The sequence below is a fragment of the Sciurus vulgaris genome (genome assembly GCF_902686455.1).
Source record: "Sciurus vulgaris genome assembly, chromosome: 2".
Classification (NCBI taxonomy): Eukaryota; Metazoa; Chordata; class Mammalia; order Rodentia; family Sciuridae; genus Sciurus; species Sciurus vulgaris.
The window spans coordinates 78,982,373-79,004,033 of record NC_136462.1 but is presented as its reverse complement, the minus strand read 5'-3'; the positions used below and the strand labels follow the sequence as shown (position 1 = coordinate 79,004,033).

The following is a 21,661-nucleotide window of genomic DNA, read 5'->3' as shown; positions in this document are numbered from 1 at the left end:
TAAAGTGTGCATGACCATGTTATGCCAGGTATTCACTAAAATTCATAATAAATTGTTAAGTTCTGCATTTCCACCCAAGAAGAATGGGTCAAACATGATTCAACTTCTGCTGTTATTTTTAATCCAACAAGTTATAATGAGACACAGAAGGAGCTCACGACAATCTAGGATCTCCCACTATACAGGAAGCATGTGACAGGACCCAGGCAAACCCGCCCCATATCTGCTAACTGCATTTCCTGTTAGAGCAGATGCAGGACACAGCTTGGCATCTTTGCTTGTGCCTCTTGAGCACAAGGAACTCTCTTAAAATCTGGATTTGAGACAGAACACAGAACATTTCTCTCAGGGGAAGAGCTACCACTATGTGGGCCACCAGCCTGCTGGGAGCAGCCATCGCCTCCATCTGTCTTGGTAAGGATGTGCACAAGCACAGGGCTCAGGCTCTTCTCAGCCCTGAAGGTTATGCAGAGAGCAGATCACTGCTTCTTGTTGAGGTTAAAAGGGATGGATAAAGGGCAATGGGATCAGAGCTCTGGGTCCTTAGTCACTTCATCCTTTATAATCCTGTGATTCCAGATGAAGGATTAGTCTATTTCTTCCTTTCTCCTGCAGGAACAAGCATGGCCCAGAAGGTAGCTCAAGCTCAGACTGCAACTTCTGTGATGGAGAAGGAGGCTGTGACCTTGGACTGTGTGTATGAAACCAGTGACGATATTTATTACTTATTCTGGTACAAACAACTACCAAGTGGGAAACCAACTTTCCTTATTCGTCAGGACTCTTACAATGAGCAAAATACAACAGAAGGTCGGTATTCCCTGAACTTCCAGAAGGCGTCACGTTCCAGCCAGCTCACCATCACAGCCTCACAGCTCATGGATGCAGCAGTGTATTTCTGTGCTCTGAGAGAGGCCACAGTGAGAGGGGTGACTGTGGGAGTCCCACAAAAACCTCAAGAAGAGCTAGGGCCTCTGGGGGGAGACTCCACCCCGGATAGGGAGGAGTAGGGGCTGTGTCAGCGCAGGTGGGGGTTTGGCAAGGAAACCTGAGTGTAACTCATGTAGAATGTCCAGAGATTCACTTGTTAGAAGGATGCATAACTCCTATTCTTTGCAATAGATTGAGATAGAAGCCAGGCACTGTGGCACATGCCTATAATCCCAGTGGCTCAGGAGGCTGAGGCAGGAGGATCATGAGTTCAAAGCCAGCCTCAGCAAAAGTGAGGTGCTCAGCAATCAGTGAGACCCTGTCTCTAAATAAAATGCAAAATAGGGCTGGGGATGTGGCTCGGTGGTCAAGTGGCCCTGAGTTCAATCCCTGGTACCAAAAAACAAACAAACAAAAAACCAATATAGAGATAGAACATGTAGCACATATTTTTATAGCACATGCAAAAATTATTTTCAAAATGAAATTTAATAAAACTTTTTAATCTTGTGTTGGTTTATTGAGGTGGGAAAAATATGAAATTATATTCAGGCCTAATGTATGATTCTATTGAACAGTTATTAAAACTTCAGGATCACTCATAAATTTATATATTCATTGTTCTGTAAAATGCTTTAATCCATCTTTAATATAATTGCCTTGAATCTTCTCAAAAATAGAACTACTACTCCTTGAGGTAGAATAAATTGTTTAATTTAGGCCCATTTCCATAATCACCCCTTGTAGAAGCAGAAAATATGTGAAATGTTCTTCAAATCATCTCTCTTTCTTAGACATGATTATGATTTTTAAAAAGCATCTAAATCTACTGCTGCCCACAGAGGGAAATGTTAAAGGTGGGAATTTGTCTTGACCTATGGATTCTCTTGTCTTCACCCTTCCTCTTTAAGTTATGGCCAGTTTGACAATGAGAAGAGGTCAAGGCCAGAATCACAGTTGTTATGGCAACCGACACTAGATGGTCTTTCCAAAGTCAACTTCCTATCTAGACATGTTTTTTTCCTCAGATATTTTGGCACATGTTCAGGGACGAGAGTTTTATTTCTTTTGCTCCGCAAAAGTTTTTACAAATCTCTGAGTCAGTTGTCAACAAGTAAAAATCAGAAACCATATTGAAAATGTATTTCTAGCTTATGGACAAAAATGGGAAGATTTAGAGGTAAAAAATTCTGGGGGGCTGGGGATATAGCTCAGTTGGTAGAGTGCCTGCCTCGCAAGCACAAGGCCCTGGGTTCAATCCTCAGCACCGCAAAAAAAAAAAAAAAAAAAAAAAATCTGCTTGAACATGTAGTGGTTTTTTGGGTTTTTTTAAACTGTAAAGTTATATTTTATTTTTAAAAAGATAAAATTTTCAACTTTATCACTATTTATCCCATGGCTATTGATATTTTCCACATATTATATTTTTTCCCTTTTTATTTTATTTTTTTAAATTCGTTTTTATTGTAAACAAATGGGATACATGTTGTTTCTCTGTACATGAAGTAGAGGCATACCATTTGTGTAATCATACATTTACCTAGGGTAATAGTTTTTGATACATTGTTATTTTTTTTCTTCCCCCAACCCTCCCACCCCACTTTTCCCTCTATACAGTCCCTCCTTCCTCCATTCTTGCCCCCCCCAACAGACATTATGTGTCATCATCCACTTATCAGTGAGATCATTCGTCCTTTGCGTTTTCGAGATTGGCTTATGTTACTTAGCATGATAATCTCCAATTTCATTCTTTACCTGCAAATGTCATAATTTTATTATTTTTTATGGCTGAGTAATATTCCATTGTATGTATACACTACAGTTTCTTTATCCATTCATCAGTTGAAGGACATCTAGGTTGGTTCCACAATCTGGCTATTGTGAATTGAGCAGCTATGAACATTGTTGTGGCTGTATCGCTGTAGTATGCTGATTTTAAGTCCTTTGGGTATAGGCCAAGGAGGGGGATAGCTGGGCCAAATGGTGGTTCCATTCCAAGTTTTCTAAGGAATCTCCACACTGCTTTCCAAAGTGGCTGCACTAATTTGCAGCCCCACCAGCAATGTATGAGTGTACCTTTTTCCCCACATCCTCACCAACACCTATTGTTGCTTGTATTCTTGATAATCGCCATTCTAATTGGGGTGAGATGGAATCTTAGGGTAGTTTTGAATTGCATTTCTCTTATTACTAGAGATGTTGAACATTTTTTCATATATCTGTTGATTGCTTGTAGATCTTCTTCTGTGAAGTATCTGTTCATTTCCTTAGCCCATTTGTTGATTGGGTTATTTGTATTCTTGGTGTAGAGTTTTTTGAGTTCTTTATAGATTCTGGAGATTAGTGCTCTATCTGAAGTGTGATTGGCAAAGATTTTCTCCCACGCAGTAGGTTCTCTCTTTGCATTACTGATAGTTTCCTTTGCTGAGAGAAAGCTTTTTAGTTTGAACCTATCCCAGTTATTGATTCTTGCTTTTATTTCTTGTGCTACGGGAGTCCTGTTAAGGAAGTCTGATCCTAAGCTGACATGTTGAAGATTTGGACCTACTTTTTCTTCTATAAGATGCAGGGTCTCTGGCCTGATTCCAAGGTCCTTGATCCATTTTGAGTTGAGTTTTGTGCAGGGTGAGAGACAGGGGTTTAGTTTCATTCTGTTGCATATGGATTTCCAGTTTTCCCAGCACCACTTGGTGAAGAGGCTATCTTTTCTCTATTGCATATTTTTGGCACCTTTGTCTAGTATGAGAAAATTGTATATATTTGGGTTTGTGTCTGTGTCCTCTCTTCTGTACCATTGATCTACCTATCTATTTTGGTGCCAATACCATGCTGTTTTTTTAACTATTGCTTTGTAGTATAGTTGAAGGTCTGGTATTGCAATACCCCCTGCTTCACTCTTCCTGCTAAGGATTGCTTTAGCTATACTAGGTTTCTTATTCTTCCAGATGAATTTCATGATTGCTTGCTCTATTTCTGTGAGATAAGTCATTGGGATTTTAATTGGAATTGCATTGAATCTGTATAGCACTTTTGGTAGTATGGCCATTTTGACAATATTAGTTCTGCCTATCCAAGAACATGGGAGTCCCTCTTCTAAGGTTTTCTTTAATTTCTTTCTTTAGTGTTCTGTAGTTCTCATTGTAAGGTATTTCACCTCTTTTGTTAGATTGATTCCCAAGTATTTTATTTTTTTCAAGGCTATTGTGAATGGGGTAGTTTTCCTAACTTCTCTTTCTGAAGATTCATCACTTATGTATAAAAATGCATTGAATTTGTGAGCATTGATCTTATATCCTCCTACATTACTGAATTCACTTATGAGTTCTAAAAGTTCTGGTGGAATTTTCTGGTTCCTCTAAATATATAATCATGTCATCAGCAAATAGAGATAGTTTGAGTTCTGCTTTTCCTATTCATATCCCTTTAATTTCCTTGGTCTGTCTAATTGCTCTGGCTAGACTTTTGAGGATGATGTTGAATAGAAGTGGTGAAAGAGGGCATCCCTGCCTTGTTCCAGTTTTTAGAGGGAATGATTTCAGTTTTCACCATTCAGAATGATATTGGCCATGGGCTTAGCATAGATGGCCTTTACAATGTTAAGGAATGTTCCCATTATCCCTTTTTTTTCTAGTGTTTTGAGTATGAAGGGGTGCTGTATTTTATCAAATGCTTTTTCTGCATCTATTGAAATAATAATGTGATTCTTGACTTTGAATCTGTTGATATGGTGAATGACGTTTATTGATTTCCGGATGTTGAACTAACCTTGCATCCCTGGGATAAAACCCACTTGATCATGTTGCACTATCTTTTTAATATATTTTTGTATGCAATTTGCTAAAATTTTTTTGAGAATTTTTGCTTTGTTGTTCATTAAGGATATTGGTCTGAAATTTTCTTTCCTCGATGTGTCTTTGTCTGCTTTAGTTATCAGGGTAATATTGGCTTCATAGAATGAGTTTGGGAGGGTTCCCTTCTCTTCTATTTCATGGAATACTTTGAAGAGTAGAGGAATGAGCTCTTCTTTAATGGTTTTGTAGAACCCATCTGGTCCTGGACTTTTCTTTGTTGGTAGGCTTCTGATGACTTCTTCTATTTCATTACTTGAGATTGGTCTCTTTAAATTGTGAATCTTCTCCTGATTCAGTTTAGGTTATTCATATGTCTCTAGAAACCTATTGATATCTTCAAGATTTTCTATTTTGTTGGAGTAGAGATTTTCAAAATAGCTTCTGATTATGTTTTGTATTTCAATTGTGTCTGTCATGATATTTTCTTGTTCACTCCGAATTTTAGTGATTTGGGTTTTCTCTCTCCTTCTCTTTGTTAATGTAGCTAAGGGATTATCAATTTTGTTTGTTTTAAAAGAACCAACTATTTATTTTGTCAATTTTTTCAATTTTTTCTTTTGTTTCAATTTCGTTGATTTCAGCTCTGATTTTAACTATTTCCTGTCTTCTACTACTTTTGGTATTGGTCTGTTCTTCTTTTTCTAGGGCTTTTAGCTGTTGTGTTAGGTCGTTTATTTGTTGATTTTTTCTTCTTTTATTGAATGTGCTCCATGAAATAAATTTTCCTCTAAGTACTGCTTACATAGTGTCCCAGAGATTTTGATATGATGTTTCTTTGTTCTCATTTATCTCTAAGAAGTTTTTAATTTCCTTCCTGATATCTTCTGTTATCCATTCATCATACAATAGTGTATTATTTAATCTCCAGGTATTGGAGTAGTTTCTGTTTTTCACTCTGTCATTTATTTCTTATTTCAATCCATTATGATCTCATAGAATACAAGGTAGTATCTCTATCTTCTTGTATTTGCTAACAGTAGTTTTGTGACAAAATATATGGTCTATTTTAAAGAAGGATCCATGTGCTGCTGAAAAGAAAGTGCATTCACTCTTTTTTGCATGGTTATTCTATAAATGTCTGTTAAGTCTAAATTATTGATTGTGTTATTGAGATCTATGGTTTCTTTGTTCAAGTTTTGTTTGGAAGATCTGTCCAGTGGTGAGAGAGGTGTGTTAAAATCACCTAGTATTATTGTGTTGTGGTCTATTTGGTTTCTGAAATTGAGAAGGATTTGTTTGATGTACACAGATGAGCCCATGTTTGGGGCATAGATATTTATGATTGTTATGTCTTGCTGATTTATGCTTCCCTTAAGCAGTATGAAATGTCCTTCTTTATCCCTTCTGACTAACTTTGACTTGAAGTACACATTAACTGATATGAGGATGGATACCCCAGCTTTTTTGCTGAGTCCATGTGCATAGTATGTTTTTCCCTATTCTTTCACCTTTAGTTTGTGGGTACCTCTTTCTATGATGTGTGTCTCTTGCAGGCAACATATTGTTGGATCTTTCTTTTTAATCCAATCTGCTGGTCTATGTCTTCTGATTGATGAGTTCAGGCCATTAATATTCAGGGTTATTATTGAGATATGATTTGTATTCCCGGGCATTTGGCTCATTTTTTTTTTTACATGACTTGGTTTCTCCTTTATTTGGTTGTTCCTTTAGAGTAGTTCCTCCCTTTCCTGATTTGCTTTTTTGTTTTTCATCTCTTCCTCATGGAGTATTTTGCTGAGAATGTTCTGTAATGCTGGCTTTCTTTTTGTAAATTCTTTTAGCTTTTGTTTATCATGGAAGGATTTTATTTCATTGTCAAATCTGAAGGTAAGTTTTGCTGGGTATAAGATTCTTGGTTGGCGTTCGTTTTCTTTCAGGGCTTGAAAAATGTTGTTCCAGACCCTTCTAGCTTTTAGGGCCTGGATTGAAAAACCTGCTGATATCCGTATTGGTTTCCCCTGAATGTAATTTGGTCTTTTCTCTCACAGCCTTTAAAATTCTGTCTTTATTTTGTGTGTTAGATATTTTCATAATAATGTGCCTTGGTGTGGGTCTGTTGTATTTTGTGTATTTGGAGTCCTATAAGCCTCTTGAACTTGATTTTCCATTTCATTCTTCAGATGTGGGAAATTTTCTGATATTATTTCCTTGAATAGATTGTTCATTCCTTTGGTTTGTTTCTCTAAGCCTTCCTCAATTCCAATAATTCTTAAATTTGGCCTTTTCATGATATCCCATAATTCTTGTAGATTCTGTTCATGATTTCTTACCATCTGCTCTGTTTGGTCAACTTTGTTTTCAAGGTTAAATATTTTTTCTTCAATATCTGAGGTTCTGTCTTCCAGGTGTTCTATCCTATTGGTTATGCTTTCTATGGAGTTTTTAACTTGGTTTATTGTTTCCTTCATTTCAAGGCTTTCTGGTTTGGTTTTTTTTTTTTTTTTCAGTATCTCTAACTCTTTTTTGGAATGATCTTTTGCTTCCTGTATTTGTTCTTTTAACTGTCAATTGGTGCAATCATTCAATGCCTGCATTGCTCTTTCATCTCATCGTTTGCTTCCCTTCTTTTAATTATGTATATTCTGAACTCCTTTTCTGTCATTTCTTCTGCCATGCTGTCATTGGATTTTATTGATGTAACATCTAGATTTTTTGGGGGCATTTTCTTCCCTTGTTTTCTCATATTGTTCAGGTATCAGTGTATCAGTGAGATATTGCAGATTTCCTCTATTGACTTATAGTGTCCCTGAAGATTTCTAGTATATCTCCTTCTAGTCTTCAGTAGCCTGAAGTTTTGTAGGAAGTTGATAATGCGGTGCTCCACAAGGAAGCTGCCTCTCTAGGGGTGGTGAGTTCTTTGGAGACTTATGATGTGCTAAGGCCAGGCTCAAGGATTGGCTATCTAAAATGATGCTGTGTGCGGACAGCTCGTGATTTATATAGTGTTATGCTGGCATTCCCCTACATGATGGGGTATATTCCCTCCTAGTGGGCAGAGGCGCCACCACTTATTGACCAATCGTCATCCAAAGGGCAACTAGGCTGCGGGCTGAGGCAAGGCCTGTTTGGGCCTGTGTCTCTGATTTTACCGTCCTTGTGGGAAAACCTCACCCGGCAGGGAAGACTCACCTGGTGGCGAAGTCTAGCTGGTCAGTTCCCCTCCTAGAGGTTCCCCTCAATCTGTTCCATCCAGTGGAACCCACGTGGAGAAAGGAGACACCACTAATCTTCAGTTTGACAAGATTTATTGCGCCCTCCCTGTTTCTTTGTCTCCTGCTTCTTCTTCTTCTTCTCTCTTCCTCCTCTCCTCCCCCTGGTTCCTCGCTTATCAGCCAATCATAGCAAAGCTTTCTCTCACACAGGAGATCATGTAGGGGAATGCCAGCATAACACTATATAAATCACGAGCTGTCCGCACACAGCATCATTTTAGATAGCCAATCCTTGAGCCTGGCATTAACACATCATAAGTCTCCAAGGAACTAGTAACAGCAAACAGCCTTTTAGGTACTTCCTCATTTTGGCAACAAGCACCCTTTGGCTCACTGCCAGGCACCATCTTGTCCAAGATGGACAGCCAGCACCCTTTGGCTCAAGATGGCCCTCAACAGCTCCCCCTTTTTTATTTAAAGAAAAGGGCAGTTACTGTGCCTGTCTTAGGTGCCAGAGTCAGACTTTATCCTTACCCGTCTTGGGAATCAAAGAGCTGTTGGTATGCTTTGATCCCTGTCTTAGGTTGGTATAAAGTCCACCCTGTGCTTACCCGTCTTTCACTACCAGCCCTGTAATTGGGAGAGCGAAATCTGTGGATCAGAGCCTTGGTCCATGGCCATAAGGGCTTGCCGTACCACTAAGGCTTGCTGTCTTTGATGACTCCTTAAAGACAACAGATATCTGAGCAGCAATAATAAAAGCAAGAACAACAATCCCATCATAGCAAAATTTCCCATCCATTGTTTACCAAATTGTAATGTTGACTGTAGGAAACTAATGTCTTCTGGCATACCTGGGACCTTGACCTGGGTACTATTTATTACAAATATAGAATTTCTTAATAAGGTAGTCAAATTAGTAAACTCTTTAGTCCATGTACCTTTAAGCATGCTTCCAAGCTGTTTGGACAGATTTGCAGTAGCAGTAATATTAGAATAGGGTATAGGGGTAACACATAATGCTTGGGCATGTACTAGACAGCCCGTGTGTGTGGCAACAGTCAACATGTCCACTTGTTCTTGCAGTAAGTCCACTCTTTGGTTTAGAATCAGGATTCCCGTGGTGAGATGTGCATTGATGTTTTCCTGGGCTGTCAATGCTTCGGCAGTGGCTCGTGACAGGTTGTCGAGTGCGTGAGCAGTAGGAATAGCAGTTCCTAGGGCAAATCCAGCAGCAGTGGCAGCAGCTGCAGCAGCTCCTGCAGCAACAGTGATGGCTATAATTGCTGAGATACCAAAATCTCTTTTAGCTCTCACGAGTAGGAAATTCCACTCACTATGATTTAAGGTCACTGGGACTGGAATAAATTTAGGAATCCTGGCAATCACAGCCAGAGGAAATAATAAAGCATCCCAGCAACTAGATACATAACACTCTTGGTTAGCGCAGTTAAGGACCTCAGTATCATTATCATTGTTATTAATAATGTTAATATTAGACTTAGAACTGTTAGAGAGAATGATCACAAATGGAGATGTGACACATACAGGACTAGGGGGGAAAGATTGATTAAAGGAAGTCAAGTTGGCCATGCACCCTATATAACTATAAACCAGTGTATTACTTCCCTCTATATGGGCTTGCTTTTGACTGCACCTTTGTCGAATGAGAGAGAGACTGCCTCCCTGTATCATACTAGGCGGACTAATGTCCATACAAGCAGACACACCACAAAGAGACCACATGGAAAGAGGAGAATAGTCATTGGTCATTGGTAAAAAAATCAGTATCTATAGCAGCATACATATATGATGCATTTGCCTTTCTCAATATTTCTTTAATAGTTCTCCAATCTATGGCAAACGGCCCAAAGGAAAAGTAAGGAGTCACCTTATAAGCCGTAACATCCCCTTGACTTGAAGTTTAGACTAGTATTAAGTGGCTATACAGTGGAATCAGCTGGTAGGTAAGGGATACCTAGAAATTCTGTACTAGGAAATAATTGAGGGAAAACTTGTGCGTCATGAGTGATAGGCAAGGGAATAGGCCATGCAGATAGCAGTCTCTAGAATATATCCCCAAAGGTTTTAGGAAGAGCTAACAACAGCAGGCTTACCACCATCACCATCATTTTGTGTTTCGGTGCCATTTTCTTTCTTATGGATAGTTTTTACCAAGCGCTCCGGGACCCAGATAGGTTGTTGTTGCTCCTGAGGAAAAACACAAACAGATCCTCGCCCCCAAATTAATACTGGGTCAGGTCCTTTCCAGGACCCAGTCAAGATGTCTTTCCACTTTGCTTGTGGATGGCCACCAGACTTTCCACTAAAATGTCTATCAGCCGCAGTACAGCCCATAGCATCCAAATTTTAAAAATTGAGGGTGAATAAAGCAAGGTTAAGTCTGTTCTTAGGAGGGGCTAATGCTCTATTCCCCCTTTTTGTTTAGTTAAGCAGATTTTTAATATTTTATTAGCCCTTTCCACAATAGCTTGTCCTTGTGGATTGTAGGGCAATCCTGTAGAATGATAGATATTGAACTTTGAGATATTAAACTGTTAAAATGAAGAAGAAGTATACACAGGCCCATTATCTGTTTTAAATGATTTTGGCCTTTCCATAGTAGCAAAGGCTTGAAGGCAATGACTGATTACATCTTTTGTCTTTTCCCCTGTATGGACGGTAGCAAATATATATCCTGAGTAGGTATCTACAGTTACATGTACAAATCTTAAAGTACCAAATTCAGGGATATGGGTGACATCCATCTGCCATAGATGATTTGGAAGGAGTCTTCTAGGATTGACTCCAAAATGAGGAACAGATAAATGAGGCGTACAGGCAGGACACTGTTTTTCTATATTTCTGGCTTGTTCTTTTGTAATGTTATATTTTATTTTGATAGTAGTAGCATTGACATGAAAATCTTTATGGAAATTAATTGCTTCTTCTACAATATTAAATACACGAGGATCTCGAGTAGCCGAGTCTGCAGTGGAATTTCCTTGAGCTAAAGGCCCAGGTAAGCCTGAATGTGTTCTGATATGGCCTATATATAAAGGTTCTTTGAGAGCCCACAGAAGAGTTTGTACTTGATAAAAGCATTGTTGTAAGGTAGATTGAGGACTAATGGGTTTAGTTGTCTCAAGCCATGGCACAAGCTGGGCAATATAGAGACTGTCAGTATAAATATTTAAAGGTTCCTCAGGAAATGTTTGTAAGGCAGTTATTTTTGCTTCTAGTTTAGTTTTTTTGAGCAGACTTATGAGAAGTAATAATAGTCTGTACTTTATCAGAAACTACTGTAGCTGTGCCGGAGAAGAAGCCATCTGTAAAGATTATTTTTGCTGCTGGGATAGGTTGAGACTTAACAACCTGAGGGAAAATAACAGGATGTCTTTTGAAGAAGCTGACAATAGGTGAACTTGACAAGTGATTATCAAATGTGGCCATGGTGGAACAATAGACAATTGCCCAATCTTTCATTATTGTTAACTAGTATTTCAATTTGTTTTGTCGTATATGGGACAATAACTGTCTGAGGATGAACTCCAAAAACTCGAAGGACTGTCTTAAGTCCTAATGCAATTGATTTGCTATCATCACAGAAAACGGGGAAACAACATTTTTGGGGGACACTGGCAAATGGATCCATATCAGGGGTCCAGTTTGTCACAATAGACCTGTAGGAGTATATTCAGAATCTAAGGATAGATCAACTTTATCACGATGAGCATTTTCTAGAGCTTGTTCTACTAACTTTAAGGCTTTTCTACCTTCAGGAGTTAAATTTCTGTGGGATATAGGGTCTGAATCTCCTTGGAGAATATCAAACAAAGGCTGAAGTTGACCAGTGGTGATTCCCAAATTTGGCCTTATCCAATGTATATCACCTAATAATTTCTGGAAATCATTTAGAGTCTTAAGCTTTTTCGTGGCTAATTGAATTTTTTGTGGCCTAACACAGGTATCTAATATTTGATGTCCTAGAAAGGTAATAGGACTGTGGGTTTGCACCTTTTCTGGGGCCACATATAATCCCCAAATACTCTAGCAGCGGTATGGATTAATCTATCAACAAAATCTGCAAATGATCCGTTACTTCCCTGAATCACTTTGGGCAACTGTCCCTGTAATTCTCCTGTCCCTTGAATTAATTTCTAGGCTTTAGAGGCAGCAGCAGGAATTTGTGCATACACCTGAGGATTGTAAGTAATCTGTTGCTGAACACCTTCATAGTTTCCTTCTCCTGTGAGCATTTCTACATTTCTTTGGGGAAAGCCTGCGGCAGTGTTACAGGGTGCCATTTCTAATGAGGCTTCCTGCCATGCAGTTTTCCACACTAGGTATTGCCCCCTGATTGCACAGCTTTACATAGCCTTTTCCAATATTCCAGCACTAGATTTAGTCCCAATACTGATTTCAACATACTAATTGTAAATGGGGCCTGTGGACTGTACGTAGCTACTGCTTCCTTATCTTTGTCTATTTTGGTCCTCTAGCACAGGGAAGAATTGTGGGACTGCTGAGATTTCTTTAATGGGGGGTTTCTTCTCCCTATGGTGAAAAACCCATCTGATTTATAGCATGAGCTAACTCCTCCCAAGGGTACCTTGGGGGATACAGGGAGCAGGCTGCTGCCTCCAGGAAGGGATTGGTGTTCCTTCCTGACATAACTGGTAGAGGCAACTGTGTCCCTGATGCTCTTTCTAATTTCTCCCCAGTAAGCCCCTCTTCCTTTTCTTCCTCTTTTTGAGGAGTTGCACTTAGTTGTTCCTTTATCTCTTCCAGACACATATTTCCTTCTTCTACTAAAGTTTGTATTTTGCCTTTCTCAGATGTTAGACATTCCTTAATGAGCTGCCACATGGGAAATGTACCTCTAGATAATGAGGATTGCTTTTCTGCTTTGATAAGATCCTCTTTACAAAGTTCCAATTGTGGAATATTTAGGACTCCCTCTTCCAAAAACCAAGGACTAACCTTGGCCAGTGTGATTACGTACGCTGTTACAGCAGATCATTTTACGGCAGTCCCATTAGCCTTAAGTACATCTTGTATGATTCTTATCATTTGATTTTTTGACACTTGTGACCCCATTCTGGGGTTATGTGATCCCTTTCTGTAGTTATGTGATCCCTTTCTGGAGTTATGTGACCTCCCCCTTATACACTCTGGCCAGAGATTCCTGGGAGGTTATCCTACAGTTTTCCTGTAGCTTACCTTAAGTTACTTACCTGGGAGGATGCAGAAGGAGAAATAAAGTTCCCCGTACGGGCCACCACTTGTTCCATCCAGCGGAACGTGCACTGAATCTTCAGTTTGACAAGATTTATCGCACCCTCCTTGTTTCTTTGTCTCCTGCTGCTGCTTCTTCTTCTCTCTTCCTCCTCTCCTCCTCTCCTCCCCCTGGCTCCTTGCTTATCAGCCAATCATAGCAAAGCTTTCTCTCATGCAGGAGAGCATGCAGAGGAATGCCAGCATAACACTATATAAATCATGAGCTGTCTGTGCGTGGCATGATTTTAGATAGCCAATCCTTGAGCCTGGCATTAACACTTCATAAGTCTCCAAGGAACTAGTAACAGCAAACAGCCTTTTAGGTACTTCCTCATTTTGGCAGTCAGCACCCTTTGGCTCACTGCCAGGTGCCATCTTGTCCAAGACAACCATCAACATCAATCCACAACTATTGCCTGAGCTGGACAACCTTCCTGTGAAATGTTCCCAGGGGCCCGGACCTACCTCCTGGGCCTGGGAGCCTTGCCCTGCGCCCAATAGTCTCCTTAGGCTGCCCCTCCTCAGAGAAGCTGTCCGCAGTCCTGGAACCTTTGCTCCACCCCTAAGCATCTCTCTGTGCAGCTCCTCCACCAAGAAGCTGCCTAGGTCCTGGGACCGAGCCCCTCACCTAATCATCTGGTTGTGCGGGCCCTCCTCTGAGCAGCCGCCTGGAGTCCCGGTGCAGTTGCTCCGGGACCAAGTGGCTTGCTGCACGCCTCCACCTTCTAGCAGCCACCTAGAGCCCCGGTGCAGTCGCTCCAAATCCAAGCGTTGTGCTGAGCAGCCTCCTCTACGTTGCTCCCAGTTGTCCAAGTTTACCACTCCAGTGGGGGGAGGGGTGTCTCGTTGGGCAACTCTACTTCACAAAATTCCCCGTGTTCTGGGACTACTGCCCCATCCGGGATGCCTCCCCAACAGGAGAGACTCACCTGGTGGCTTTGAGTTGGATCCAAGTTTCTCAAAACCTCATCTTTTTGAATCCTGAGTCCTGGAGCAACATGAAATGCAGCCACCCTCTAGTCTGCCATCTTGAAAACCCCACATGTAGTGGTTTTGACGTATATTTATTAATTGTAAAAACTTATAAGACTTTACCATTAATTAACAATATAAATTTGTTTAAAAAGATTAAATTATTAATCATGAGGTATAAACAAGTACACAAGAGAAACAAACCTGAGTTAACATCTCATGAAACTGTGTCTGTTTTCCCCCATGATTTCATGCCTCACAATGTGTATCCCAGTTTGGGAAACTTAAGTGGAGCTTATTTGTTCATTCAAAAAACACTTAGATTCTGCAGTAAGCACTGAGGAAATATTAGTTAACAAGACAGACATGATTCCTGCCTTTATGGAAGTCATGCTACCACATCTATATTTGGAAGAAGACAACTGGGCATCATAGAAACTTCCATGGTGCTTCACACACTGCATGGTAGTGTAACAGGAATAACAAGAAGCCAGAGGGAGAGGAGAGAGAAGGAAGTGACCTGGAAAGTCTACTGCTATCAATACACAGGTGTTGCTATTCTAGATAGGCTGGAGAGGGAGAGAGAAGTAAAGAGAAGTTGGAGGAAGAGAAAGGGAGGAAGGGAGAGAAAGAGAAGGGAAGAGGTTAAGAAAGAAGGGAGGAAAGGAGGAAAGGAGGAGCAGGGAGGGAGAGGACGAGCACTAACTCTGAAGTAAAACAGCTTCTATTTAAGTATGATATTGTGGTCTCTTTCACAAGTCATAGACACTTTCTTTCCTCTGTGTGGGAGAATCAGGAAGTATAGAAGATGCCAAGTTGACAAAAAATAGGTCACTGAACTTTGACAGCCAGCTGGACCTCCAGATGACACAGCTTCTCAAAGCAGGAGGAGCAACAGGGTTTCTAAGCATAGGGATGCCCAAAGCCCCTTGTGATGTGTAACCAGTTCTCCATCCCTAAAGAAACAAAGAACATTGTAGGTGGGTGGGGCTCCTTCAGCATCAGAGCCCCATCTTGTGCTGGGTTGCAAAGGCAAATGTTCACAGGTGTTTACAGCAGAATGAACATAAGTGTGGCTGTCCAGGTATTTTAAAAAGGGACAAACCTGATGCTGAGTCAACTAGCACTGGACCATAGTCTCAAAGGATAAAAAGAGTGACATGGTAAACCCAACATTCTCTAAAGTAGAGTGGGAGTGCTGGCAGGTTATCCAAGATTGAAGGTTTTTCACTTTAGCTCTGAGTCACATCTGAGTCAGGTTGTGTTAGCTTTTTGTCACTGTGTCCACAAAATCAACATAAGCAACTTAAAAGTGAAAAGATTTAATTTGGCTCATGATCTCAGAGTTTTTAGTACATTGTAGGTTGGCTTCATTGCTTTGGGCCTAAGGTGGGGAAAACATCATGGTGGAAAGGTGTGATGGAAGAAAGCATCTCATTTCATAACAACCAGGAAAGAGCAGAGGGAAAGTCATGGACAATATATAATCATCAAGGGCATGACTCCAGTAACCTCCTTCCTCCAACCACGCCCAATCTGCCTGAAATTTACACCACCTTCCTGTGCTCCATTCATATTAATGGATTAATGCACTAATGCAGTCAGAGTCTCCACGATGCAATCACTTTCCCAAAGCCCACACCTGGATATTGGTGCATTTAGACCAAGCCTACAACACATGAGCTTTTGGGGCACATTGTGGATCCAAACCATACAGGATGCAAGCTTAGTGCAGGTGGACAGGCCAATCCCCAGGATCTAATACAGGGAAACTCTGGTGAGGGTGGAGACATGAAGCCAGCACAGTCTATAGGACAGCTGGGGCATTTTTCAGTCCCTGTGAATAAGATGATAATGACCGTTAGGCTCCAGCCCTTCCCTGCAACCTCCAAATAATTCCTCTCCCTCTTTTAGGTGTTTCCTGAAATTGATGATTCTCATAGCCACATTTCAGAGCCTCTGATTCTTGCACATCATATCTCGAATGCAGATTTGTGGCAGTATGCTTGGCTAGACACTGAAGTCATGTAAAGCAAAGTAAGAATAAATGTTAGTAGAGATAGTTTGCCCTGTGAGCTGTCCATGGTTCTGAATCACTTTATTTAACATAACTTCTATTCTGGACTCTATTCCACTCTCATGAGTTTTTTCGTCTCTTTTTTTCCCCCTCTTGTTTGTTTTTGTTTTGTAAAGAAAGGGTGAACATAGGTGTCGGACACATATTACATGTGATACAAAGAGCTTCTGAATCTCACCTCAATCCCTTTTTACTTTTCAACATGTAGGCAGTAATGCCTGGCACTGGTGCAGCCTGTCCACCATCTAATCCTTTGTTGTACAAATAATAGATGAACTATGAGACATTAATTTATATAGGTTTGGGAACCTGTACCCTCTTATTTTAAGAGTAGATTAATACTTTTTCAATATGCTTGAAACATCACCGATTGCTATAATAATTTCTTCCCTGAGATGAGATGATTATTGGCAAATAGGACATTCATATTTTGTACCCAGTTTTAGTACTATCTGTCATGGAAATGGGATGAACTTTATAACCTGCCCCAGGGAACCAGAAGAAGATATAATTTAGTCCCAGAGTACAGAAACCCCCTCATTCTCTGCTCAGGAACAGGAGTTTGGGGATCACTTAGTCTGGTCACAGATCTATATCTCTGCCTAACTTTTCTTATTGAAAAGTGGGTCCTCTCTCCATCTCTGCAGGCTACAATCCTGCCTCAACCTCCTGTGACTGTACTCTCTGGGAGAAGAGCACAGCAGGTGAGGAAGGATACCTGCTGCTTGGTTGTCTGAGAAATGTGGTCTAAACTCAAATCATCATCATTTCATAATTGTAAGTATAATTATAAAATTTTGGAGCAATCCTGGAAAATGTTTAGTCACTATCCTTATCTTATAAAACTTATGTCACCTGCATAAACACAACAGATAAATTCCTTCGTCTTCTAACTTCCCAATCACTCTTTAACACTTACTGGTTCTTGCCATTTGACACTTTCTACTATGGTTCTTAAAATTCTTATTTATTACTCTATCATGAAGATCATGGCTAAAAAGTATAGGCAACACCAAGTGTTAACAAGAACATGGATCAACAGCAATTATTGTAAATTACCAGGGGGGATGGGAACTGGTCAAACTTCGAAAAACATGGTAATATTTACTAAAATTAAACATATGTGTTTCCTTATGATCCAAGAGTTCCCTTTTAGGCATATCCCCAATAAAGAAAAGTGACATGTACAAGAATAAGAACTTGGTATCAGTAATTTTAATACCTAAATTTGGAAAACAGCCCAAGTGTTCACCAGCAGTTTCAAGGATATATAAATTATGATCATTACTATAATAAAGGAATGGGAATCAACAAAGTTGTTATATTCTTACTGTGAAATAAATTCCACAATATTACTGAGTGAAAGACATCACACACAAAAAAAAAGAAGTTAAAAAAAGAGGCACAAATCATGTCTAAATTTATAAGCCAAGAATTGGGGACAGTGGTTATTTTATGAAGAGATAGTTGCTAGTCACTAGGCATTAGAACAAGGGAGGTTTCAAGGGTGCTGGTGAAGGTCAGTTTCTCTATCGAGTGATAAGTTACATGGGTGAGTTCACTATATGAAAATTCACCAAGCTCAGCAACTACATTTTATGTACTTTTATTAGTGTAATTATTCTTCAATAAGATTTTTTAAATTATACCTTATCTACCTATTGACTAAATTCTGAGAAAACAATTCACATTCAATCCACTTTCATATCCCCATGGACCCTCCACTCAGCCATCATTTAATAGATGTTCGGTGACATTCCCTCAATAAAGAAGTCAGCTATTTTTTTATACATATTTGCAAAGATGTTTGGTTCCCAGTCCCAGAGTTCAAAATGTTACCAGATGGACTTGAACTTCTGTCTGTCACCTGTCCAGTTTAGATTTGGAGAATCTCATACCTGGTGTTCTGTGACAGCATTTGAACTGTCATCCCTGCTTTCAGGGTCTCCTTCCTATAATCTACTCCATGCCCAAAAGAATGATTTATTCTCATACAAAGCACAGTATGAACCACATGTGTCCCTTGTCTGACACCTGTTAGTGGTCATCCTCTGCCTGAGGGAGTAAGGATAGATCCGTGAATGAGGTCTCATGGCCTCTACAATTTTTGCCATGACCTTTCTCCTTTAGCAAATCAAGTCTAACATGAGAACGAGACAGGGAAATACCTTTTGCCCTCCATCAATGACTCCCATCATCCCTGCTGTCTGAATGCTTGCCATCATTTTTCCTTGTGATCCTGGACACTGTCCACTCATTCTTGCATCAAGAAGAATCCCTGGTTATTCCTGCCCACAGCCATTTCTCCTTTCTTACAGAAAGTCCTGCCACTCAAACACTGCTTTTGATAAATCATCCAATTTTTGAAATTATTTCAATTTTGTCACCTGAATTTGCAATGCAGTTTCATAAGTATTTTCTCATGCACTCTTCAGGATACTTTTGCAAACCAAGTAAGGTACAAAGAGTTAAGCTCATTTTTTAAATAAAGTTACTTAATCCAGTGAACTCAGCCAAGAGTAGAGCCCATTCTGATCTTCCTAGTTCCCTGAAGCAAGTTCACTGTGTTTGAGATTATGTCTTATCATCCCCAAAATATTATGTGTGTTTGAAATGAACTTTAAAACACTATTATATCTCTCACAACACTGGATAGGGCACTTGAGGTGCTTGATAGAGATGAATTTTATTTCAACACTGTCTCCACTCAACTCAAGGACTGATATTAGCACACCATCTCTACTCAATGCAGACTGAATTGTTGGGGAAAAAAAAAAAAACACATCACTGCATCTCCAAAGTACTTAGTTTTTAGGAGTAGGAAGGAAAGTGAACAAGCCCTTTTAATACTAGGGCAGTCTTAATTTTACCTCTGTGTCCTGGGCTTTAAATTGAAAAAGGACTCATGGTAGGTTAACAGAGGGAGTGGTAATTGGCTTAAAGTATCATGATTTCATCACAGTTAAATCAGCTTAGAATGGATAAAAGTCCAGAAACCACTCCTCAAATAACTAAACCAGCAAGCAAAATGGAGAACGCTAAGATTTTTGAAGCTCAGTTTAATAAAATTTAAAGTACTTTAATATGAAGGTTGGTTTTCATTGCTCCAAAATTTAGGGTATACTAAATCTTTCTGGAATCTAGTCAGAGAACTAATGTGATGAAATTGAGAGAATGGAGAAGGCAGCAGGGGGATGGCTGGATGCCCCCTGAGATGCTGCTGCCTCCTCCCACAACATGCTATATCCTGCTGGGATCAGAGCCCTGAGCACCGGAAGTCAGGCATCTGGATAGCAGGCCTAAAAGTGGGAGTGGGGGATGGAAGGACAAAAACAAGGATAAAAACTGGAGCAAGTTTTTCAATCTGGTTTTACTTGCCTGATGACAAATTTATCAGCTATTTCCAGTCTGATTCTTCATTCCAAATTCCTGGCTCAGGCTAGCTGGAGCACATGCACAGAATTGGATTTGTTTAACTTATCTGCTCCTCACTCCACTGAAAGCAATTTATTTTTGTTTATGTGTTTGTTACAGAGCTTTACAGATCATAAGTAACTCTGTAAGCTTCTGGAATGAATGCTTGAGTTTAGGGTCTCCCGAGCACGCACAAGTGTGAGAGCAGCTGGGTCATCTGCTTATCAGGGAATCTAAAGTAACAGTTAAACAGTCTAAGTTCATTGAATTGGTGAGAAAACCTACTCAAGGTAAATACTTATCACCAGAAGATTATTCTTGTGCTAACTGCTTTGAGTCATGGCCACTGTTTTTACCTGGGCAGTGCTGCCCCTCAGAGTCTGTGTTGGAAAACAGCATAGCTGTCTGTAGTAGCCAAGTCCCAGGACTCCATAATGGTTTATGTAAGCAGAGAGCCACACCATGGCTTCCTCCTATAATATGATCATACCTTCCATAAATAAAACTCAAGCCTAGAGAAGCAATGAGCTCTGAAATTGGTCTTCTTAATTCTTCTACTGAACTGGTTTCACTGGCACAAATAGGTACAAAAAGCAACTGCCCAACAGACCAACAGATACCAAAAATACAGTACCTTTAACTGAAATCCATGAGACCCGTAATAAAAAAGGAGGGACAGTTAAATACCAGATAATACTGAATGAAGAGAGCCTGACTGGTCACATTAAGCCTCTAAAGCCTGGGTTCCAAAAGAAAATACTTGAATTACAGCAGAATCATGACCTACCTATCAAAGCTGCAGCAGCAGGGTTGCTGCCATCCAGGTGTGGCCAGGGACCTCTAGGGAGGCCTTTGCATACTGAAACTATTTGTATAATGGCATTAAAAAGTACTGGTCTTTTTCACTGTCAGATTCTCATAGTTGTACATGTAAAGTTGCCCCCATGTATCAGTGGGTTATTTAAACATGGACATATTTTTCAGTCATTACTTTTAAAACATCCTTTTATTCCCTGCTCTCTCTTCTTCTGAGATAGTTGCACATATTTTGTACCATAGTTCATAAACTCTATTGCTTTTTCTCAATCTATTTTCTCTTTTCTTCTGTTTGAACAATTTATATTAGCCTTTCTTCAAGCTCACTGAGCTGTTTTCCTGCAGGTTCTAATCTCCAGCTAATCCTTTCCATTTTATTTTTATTTTATGAAGTTAATCATTTTCATTTTCTAGAAGTTCTATTTGGATTTTTATGTTTTCCATTTTCTCCTCTCCATGTTCCTATATTTCTTTACATTTTAAAAGCTCTTTTGAAACTCATTTATAATAATTCTATCATCTGCGTTATCCCTAGATCTCTTCCTATTGATTGAGTTTTCTCTTGCCTATGTATTCCATTTTCATACCTCTTCATAAGCCTCATAATTTTGGTTGGGTGCTAGATATGTATATTTTACATTGTTGAATGCTGAATTTTGCTGTATTACTTTGAAGAGTATTGGACATTTTTCTGACCATGATGGTAACTTGCTTATCAGTTTGATCTTTTGAGCCTCTGTTTTAGGGCTAAGTCAGCCCACTACTAAGTATCACTCTTCCGAGGATTCTAGTCCTGGGTTATCAATGACAAAGTGTCTTGAATCCTGTCTGCTGGGAACCACCCTATGCCTAGCACTGTGTGAGCTCTGAAATTGATCCCCAACCTCCCTTCTCCTAATTCTCTTCACACATTCTAGATGCTTTAGGATCCCCAGACTCCTGTTCTGTTCCTTGACACATTGAGATAGCTGGGCTGTGTTTTGGTTAATTCTTCCTGTGCTGTTGCCTACAAACCGTCTCCACAAGACAATCCGGTGCAATTTTAGGACTCACCTCATTAATTACTATTATCTTTGCACTATCTGTAGTCCAGTGTCTGAAAATTTCCTTGTTTGGTCCTATTTCCTAGTTTGAAGGTCAATTCCTATAGCATTCTACCTTTACCAGTA

General features: G+C 39.8%; 1 gene segment (V, D, J or C); it reads left to right on the top strand.

Moving 5' to 3' along the window:
• The first annotated feature begins 280 nt into the window (after positions 1-280).
• LOC306654819 (T cell receptor alpha chain MC.7.G5-like) overlaps positions 281-21,661 on the top strand; it is a 517,362-nt gene continuing 495,981 nt past the window's right edge. The window contains exons 1-2 of the C gene segment in view: positions 281-414; positions 616-920.